General features: G+C 40.1%; 2 non-coding genes across 2 annotated transcripts in view; one reads left to right on the top strand and one right to left on the bottom strand.

The window, feature by feature from the left end:
- Positions 1-5,736: 5,736 nt before the first annotated feature.
- On the top strand, positions 5,737-5,842 carry Trnal-caa. Its single transcript has 2 exons — positions 5,737-5,774; positions 5,797-5,842. It is a non-coding gene; the product is annotated as a tRNA-Leu (tRNA).
- A 2,031-nt stretch (positions 5,843-7,873) lies between these two features.
- Positions 7,874-7,956, bottom strand: part of Trnar-ucu — an 86-nt gene continuing 3 nt past the window's right edge. The window contains 2 exon segments of the tRNA in view: positions 7,874-7,909; positions 7,923-7,956. The exon segment at positions 7,923-7,956 is cut by the window's right edge and continues 3 nt beyond it. This is a non-coding gene — a tRNA (tRNA-Arg).

Here is a 7,956-nt window from a genome sequence, read left to right as displayed (position 1 = left end):
ACAAATGGAGAGAACCTGCCTCACACAAACACAAATAAAATAAAAGAGAGGGAAAAAAATAAAGTTAATTGGAATCATACTGAGTAGATCTAGTAATTTGGGAAGATATAGTATCTGTGAGATATCCGGGTTTATTTGGTTTTTTTCTATTCATATACATGATAATTTAATTCTCCCTTTATTTAGGGCAGCAGTGTTTTAGAAGGAGGCTAATCTGTTACTCTAACATCTTTAGAAAGTTGTGGTTTTCGTGTGTTAGTCATCTGGATTAGTACCTCTCACCCCCGCGAGCCTGGTTCTTGTCCTTTCCTTAGACAAGACAACATTTAATATTTTGCTGTTTAAGGTGTGAACTTAGCCTTTAACGGCTGAACAATCTCTCCAGCTCTTTTTTTGCTTTTTTCCTCCCCACGACCCTCCTCACTTACAATCCATCTTTTATTTGCTTTGTCTTTTGGAGATAGGGTCTTTGTAGCCCTGGCTGGCCTGGAACTAGACAGGTCTGGTGACTTAATCCATGCACCTCTGGCTCCAGTGAGCTAGGATTACAGGCTTGAGACACTACACTTGGACCCACATTCATATTCTCTCTCTCTCTCTCTCCCTCCCTCCCTTTCCCCCTCCTCCCTCCCTTCCTTCCTCCCCCACCCTGTCTCTGTTTCTTTCGGCAAATTTTAAAGATCTTAATGCTTATTTGATGTTGTTTATTAAATTTATGTACACATGCTTTATCTTTTATTCTTTGCTGTTATTTGAAAGAATTCACGTCTTAGCAGTTTTTGGGAGATGAAGAGCTTTGTGTTTGCTCAGAGGGCGTCGGTGAGAAGGGAGAAAGGGGGAAAATGGGAGAAAGAGAAGGGAAGAAAAAAGAAGTAAAAGACGAGGGGAGGAAAATAGCTCTTCATTGGGACTTCTATTATCATCACCACGTTTTCCCTCATTTCTTCATTAGCACAGTGGTGAGTATCCCAGCTTGTCACGCGTAGACCGGGGTTCGATTCTCCGACGGGGAGTTCACGGACAAGTATAGCCACTTTTGTTTCTATCTTGGGACAACAGGATGATGACCTTGATCTATCTGGTGGTCACCAAATGAGTTCTATCTGGGGCTGCGTTTTGTGGAATTATTTTGAATCAGATCAGAACACCCAGTTTGATTAGGACAGCCCCTACAGCCTTCTTTCCGAGAGGAACGTTCATCCAACTCCTTCGGAACTCTGCTGGGTTCATCTGTTTCAGGTCCCAGGAGTCTCTGGGAGCTGAATTCGGACCCTTCAGTGGGGTAATATGGGAATGTCCGGAGCCGCAGTAGTAACCCGAGCTGGGCTGTAGGGCTCAGAGCCACTGGCTGGCTCACAAGCTTATCTCTCCTTGTACCTGTCACTTTAAGACATCAGTTTCCACGTCAGAATTTCTAAGTTGGTGAATGGAAAGATATGAGATAATCAAATGTAACGTCTTAGGTTATCATTTTACTGGAAATTAACTGTTTAATTATTTTGCTCTCAAAAAGTCACATTTACACAACCCCTCCACCCCTCTCCACCCCCACATCACTTTTCATTTTTTTTCCCAGTGTTTCAGGAAAAATTCAGTTTCACACATGCCACCAACCAAGAGGTCTACAATCTCAGGTGTATGTTATATTATTTTGTTTGTTTGAGATAGGCTCAAATTTTACTACCCAGGCTGACCTAGAGCTGACCATTATCCTCCTCCATGGGTTTAACCCAAGCTCTAAGATTATAGACCTCCGACTCGTCAAAAATTGTTTGACTATATTTTTATTAATTATCTACAAGCCCCCTTTCCTTCTGCAGAGTTCTAGAATATACAAACATCACATGTAAAGTTTATAGTCAGACAAGCTGTGATTTCCAGAGCTACCTTAGACTTTTGACTTGCCTAAAGAATAACCCAGTAACATCTCAGTAGCCATCATCCAGTAGGTAAAAACGACTTTTTGCCCAAACCCCATTTAAAGTCTCAAAAGAAGTCCATATAGTACTAGACACACATAAGTAAATAAATAAATAAATGAATTCATTACAGATTATCTAAATCATGGAATAAGGAGAATATCCTTGTAAGGAAAACACAAAGCCACTAGCCAACATGATGTTTTTTAAAATTACATTTTAAAATTATATTTGAATTTCATATATTTTTCATACAATTTATTTTGGTCATCTTCTTCCTCTCCCCCAATTCTTCCCAGATTCTCCCAACCTTCCTATTTATTCAACTTCAACTTCATGTTGTTTCTCTCTCTCTCTCTTCCTCTCTCTCTCTCTCTCTCTCTCTCTCTCTCTCCCTTTCTCTCTGTCTCTCTCTGTGTGTCTCTGTCTCTGTCTCTGTCTGTCTCTGTCTGTCTCTGTCTGTCTCTGTCTCTCTCATGAACAAATACACACACACACACACACACACACACACACAGTTTGAGAGAGAGAGAGAGAGTTGGAAACAGCAGTATTTTCTATGAGACCATACACTCTCGCACAACAACAAAAAAGTCCACAGAGAGTTCATTTTGTGTTGGTTAACAACTATGCCTGAGCATGAGGCATGGCCTAAAATGTAGTTGATTTTCCTTCTCAAGAGCAAGTACCAATTGCAAATAGTTTCGGGGTTAGCGTTGGGACTTTGTGTACACTTCACCCTGGGATTGTGTCTGGATTGAATTTGTGCAGACCTTGTGTATGCTCTAACATAATCAAAGAACTTGCTAGGATTTTAGACCATCAATGTGTGATACACGAAGAATTCTGAGATCCAAAGACCAAAGTCACAGCTCTCCAGAATCTGTTTGTGAATAGGGCCAAACTAATCCTACCTCTAGAATAAGAAACTCTCCTATACCATACAAGGGAACATAAAGCAATCATAACGCTAAATAATTAAACTGAAGTGTTTTCATTTGTTTTTTTGTTTTTCCTTTCTATGACCACAATTCTAAACATCAGAGAACCCACAAATCATTCAAGTTGGGAGATATAGCTGAGTAAAGGTAGACCAGGTTTTAATTTCTATAATTAATTTATTCTGATCAAATCTGCCAAAGTCAAAATTGATTTTTGTTGCCTAAATAGGAACTCAAAGCCTGGACCTTTGGAATAAAAACTCAATGCACTGCCAGTCCCCAGGCTCTGGAAACATGCTTCTGATCATCCTAGAAACAATTTAATTCTGTAAGTAATTTAAGGTTCTGGGAAGATCTGAAAGATTCCTTGGCTTTGAGGACTACCAGGGTCTTACAAAAGTCTGGCTCAGTTACCTGTGTTATTTCAACCCCTCCATACAATACTTACATTAAATAGCCAAAAAAAATAATTTTTGTGACTTAAGAAAGAATAAAGATTATCCCAAGAATCAATGATTGTAGAAGTGGGTTCATCTAAAAACCCTTGGAGATCAGGCTGCCTTGCCAACTTGTAGGTAGAATGAGGAGGGAGAGGTTGTGTTTAGAGATCTTAGAGCGACTGTGGATAATCCTCAAGAGAATCAAAGGACGGGAAAAGAAGATGCTGCCATCTTCTTGGTGTTTTTCTCATGCTTACAGACACCAAAGCCATGTTTTATGAAAGCTTTGTTTGTTTTTAATTTGTTCATTCCATTCAGACTCATGCTCCAATTTATTAAGGATTGGATGGACTGATTCATCCAAACTAGTTTTTTTTTTTCAGATCATTCAATAGTCATTCATTCATGAGCCATAGTTTAAATACCCGTAGTATCAAAAGACATAGGCAAAGGTGACAACAGAGAAGATGGGACAGGTCTGGTTCTATTTTCTAGGTGTTTATTTGATCAGCTGGTTTTGAAATATGATCCATTCACACACACACACACACACACACACACACACACACACACACTTCATCATAGGTATTGACAAATCTTCTAATAGATTATAGATATTCTTATTTAAAGGAACAGTAGCCTTTAAATCACTGATTCTCAAGCTTCCTAATGCTACCACCTTATAATACAGTTCTCGATGTGGTGACCCTCAACCATAAAGTTACTGCTACTTCATCATTATAATTTTGCTCCTTTAGTTAGGAATCATAATGTAACTATCTGACATACAGGATATTTGATATTTGACACCTTGTTGAGACCCACAGGTTGAGAACCACTGCTTTAAAAGCTTTAGCTGCAACATGCTGTTTGAGAGTTCTGCTTAAACCATTCTGAGCATCTCAATGTTCCAGTAGTTAGGCCTTGTCAAAGGTTCTTTCAGGACTTTCAAGATGGCTTAGTAGGTAAAGGTGCTTACCACCAAGCTTGGAAACATGAGTCCCATCTCTGGGACCTACATGGTGGAAGGGAAAAACCAGTTCCTGTGGTTGCCCTCCAGCATCCCCATGGGTGTGCAAACAAAATGAATTAATTTTGAAGTATCTTCTAAGAAAGCCTGTCTCCTGTGCTGGGGGAAGAAATGCTACCTTAAAAACATATTTCAAACGTTTGTTTCATTGATGAGGATTCCCACTTAGATTTCATATTCTAAACATTTGTCTTGTGCTGTTGTTATGTTATCCAGTATCATAGGATGGCCCTTGTCTGGAGTAGAACTAAGTTTGTTGTGTGTAAATAATGATACTAAATATCTGCACGTGGCTTGTACTATTTGCTACTCATTATTAATAATCATAATACAGATTAAGCTGATGGCTCCTCTTTCCCTTCTGCTGTCGCTTACACCAGGGCTTCGTTTGTTACTGCTCTCAGACGGAGTATGAATCACATCCTGCTTGCTCAGACTTTAATGCATCCTTCCTACTAATCTGCACTGTGCTGTAATGATAGTTAAGTTAGGGTTAGGTCAGGAAACCACACAGAAGGAAAGGGCAGCAACTGACTCTCCTTTGACCTCTGTCCACCCACAGAGACGCTTGTAGCAAGCAGCGCAGTTACTGATTTACTGTTAGTTTCTACAATGCTGGAAGCCCTCCCCATTGTGAAAAGTCTTGGACACTGGATCATAGGTCTCAGCGAGAAAAGGGAGTGGGAAGAGGAGACAAATGGGGTGAGGGTAGGAAGAAGACGCAACAAAAGAGAGACTGGAACAGACGCTGTTACCAGGAATGACCACGCCTTACTCGGTTCATTCCGTTCATTCATGTCAGATATCACAGGCCTTCAGTTCACATCCCCTTTTCTAGATCATCAAATAAAGTTAGGGGTATCACAACCTGTAGAAGAAAAATGGAAGGGGTTGGGGATTTAGCTCAGTGGTAGAGCACTTTCCTAGGAAGCGCAAGACCCTGGGTTCGGTCCCCAGCTCCGAAAAAAAGAACCAAAAAAAAAAAAAAAAATACAGATAAGAAAAATGAAAAGAGTATCAGGATCAGGGTGGAAAATGCCAAAAAGAAGGTGCAATAGGGCTGTGAATTTTATTGCCAGAAAAAGAGAGCGCTACCAGAGTTGGTCGAAGTTCTCACTCGGTTCGTATAACTCTTTCCTCGGATTCAAGAAATCTCATCGACTCCGGTACTCGGATCGAGGACATCCTAACTGCAAGTCACAGCCACTGCCTCCCGGGGAGGGGTTGTCCAAGTGCGTAATCACCTCCCTCTTTCCCCCCTCCTGCCCCCTTCCATCCCTATCGTCAACCCCAGTTTTACTTTATACTTACAGTACATTTAAAATTTTTCATTCCAGTACTCCGGATAGAGCCAGGAACTGGATGGTTTTCCTAATAAATGATTATTCCAGATAATAAGAATGTGTGTCAGGATGGCCGAGTGGTCTAAGGCGCCAGACTCAAGCGTTAGCTTTCTCTGCTGAGGATTCTGGTCTCCGAATGGAGGCGTGGGTTCGAACCCCACTCCTGACAGGGTTACCTGTTTTTCTTTTTTACTCTTGCACCTTTCATAATCTTTAGTTTGCTGATTGAACCTGCTAGGAAGGGCTTTCTTTAATCCCATTGTCTGACTTTGCGCTATTTTTAAACACAGTATTTTAACCTATTCTTTTGTTCTTTTTCTATTTTGTGTCCTTGGACTCAAACTGATCCTTTTGCCTCAACCATTTATACAGATAGGAAAGTATGCTTAGGTTTCTTAGTATTTATTTCTGATTATTCCTCCTGGCCATTTGTTACAGTTTTTCACGTGATCATTGAATCACATAATTCATCATTTCTGATTTTCCTTTTGTTCGGGGGTGGGGGAGTGTGGTACATTCTTCCAACTGCCTTCCATTTGATTTTAGGCAAAGTTGGCTGATATGTGAGACTGCCCCACTATTTTGTGGATTTTCATTCTCTTATTTATAAATTGTTCCACCTCTCTGTTTGTCCTTCTTAAGTCTTATTTATTTTCTTCTGTTGTTGTTCTAAAGTTCTTTTAGATTATAATAAACTGTGGGTTTAGGCTATAATTTAGGGGCAGAGCACTCGCCTAGCATACATGAAACTCTGGGTCCTAGCCCCAGCACAGAAAAATAAATCTTGAGGAAATGGTTATCTGCAGCACCCTTGAGTGTGAATAGCTTTCTCCTTATTTAACTGAGCCTATTCTGAGTCTGTTATATCTTTATTTTGGACTAATCACAATCCCGGGAGTTTGCTTCTTGAGTACTTGACAGATACCTGAGGTAGCTGAGGGAGAAGAGACTTCCACGTTGTATAATTTGGTTGTTAAGTTCTCCTGTCTGCATTTCACATTTGTATCTTCCGCCTGTCTCAGGCTTGCTCAGCCTAACTTCCCCTGTGGTCTTTTGCCACATTATGCTGCAAGACTTTTTATCGGGAGCTAGGATGGAGTAAGGGGTGGTGGGAGACGCACCTCTTGATATACATCTGCAAAGAACTTAGGGGGTCTAGCTGTTCTCATACTTCAAGTAATCTGCTTTTGTGTTTTTCTTCAGCTCCCAGAACATTTTGATCTTGTACCTGTATCTTCATAATAGTCTTTGGTGTAAACCAGGTTGTTTCTACATCTATTACTATTCGTTTACCTAGTCCTTATTGTTCATTCCTTATATGAGAGCAGTTCTTGACTATACATTACAAATGGGTACCACACAACGGCTGATGACTCCGTCCTTTGTACTCAGTACCGAGCAATCTTTTGGACAAACAGAATGCCTGAAGTGGAGCTGTGGTCTTGTTGTATGCACAGACTACAGTCTAAACGAGCATTCTCAACCTGTGAGTCGTGACCCCTTTGGCAACCCTCTATCTCCAACTTTAATACAGCAGTCTTTAAGACACTTTAAGAAAGAGATGCCTCCACATATTAAACTATATCACAACACAGAAAATAACTGTGTTTCTGTATGTACTCATTCAATAGCTATACAATACATATTCTTAGAAATATTACCTAAAGTAGTCTGTTACACATTTACTAAACATGTATATAATATGTACATTTCTAGGAAGATGCACAGGATACTTCAAACAAGGCACCAGCCAAGAGAATTAAAAAAGTGGTGTTCTAGAATGAAACAAGATGTATTCTTCACGTAGGGTGATGTGAGAACTTCCATGGCTTTGTTTTAAGTCACAATATATTACAGACATAAAAGCATACTGAGTTTTGATTAAGCTTTTGAGATGAAATCTTGTGCTGCCAAGGAACTTTGTCTAAGGTAAAGGGTGGAGGGGAGGGAGTTCTGGAATTTAAGAAGGTAGAAAGCACACTTTGTAAACAAACAATGAAGGAAAAAGAGAAAAAATTAAATATATAATAATACAATATAGTAAGATACACAGCTTTTCAAGGCACACTTTAGACCTTTTGGACCCTTATTCTTGCTTGCACAGTGGCGGTGTTTGGGAGAGTAAGTAATGCTGATGCTAACAGCAGAAGGCAAAAACTTTGATTGCAAGATCAGATACGTCTCACAAGCAAAAGATAATCGACTCTGGCGGGACTCGAACCCGCAACCTTTGAATCTCTCGATCATACTAGAAGTCCAATGCGCTATCCATTGCGCCACAGA

Source organism: Rattus rattus, chromosome 14 (assembly GCF_011064425.1).
Source record: "Rattus rattus isolate New Zealand chromosome 14, Rrattus_CSIRO_v1, whole genome shotgun sequence".
Classification (NCBI taxonomy): Eukaryota; Metazoa; Chordata; class Mammalia; order Rodentia; family Muridae; genus Rattus; species Rattus rattus.
This window is presented reverse-complemented; position numbering and strand designations above follow the sequence as displayed.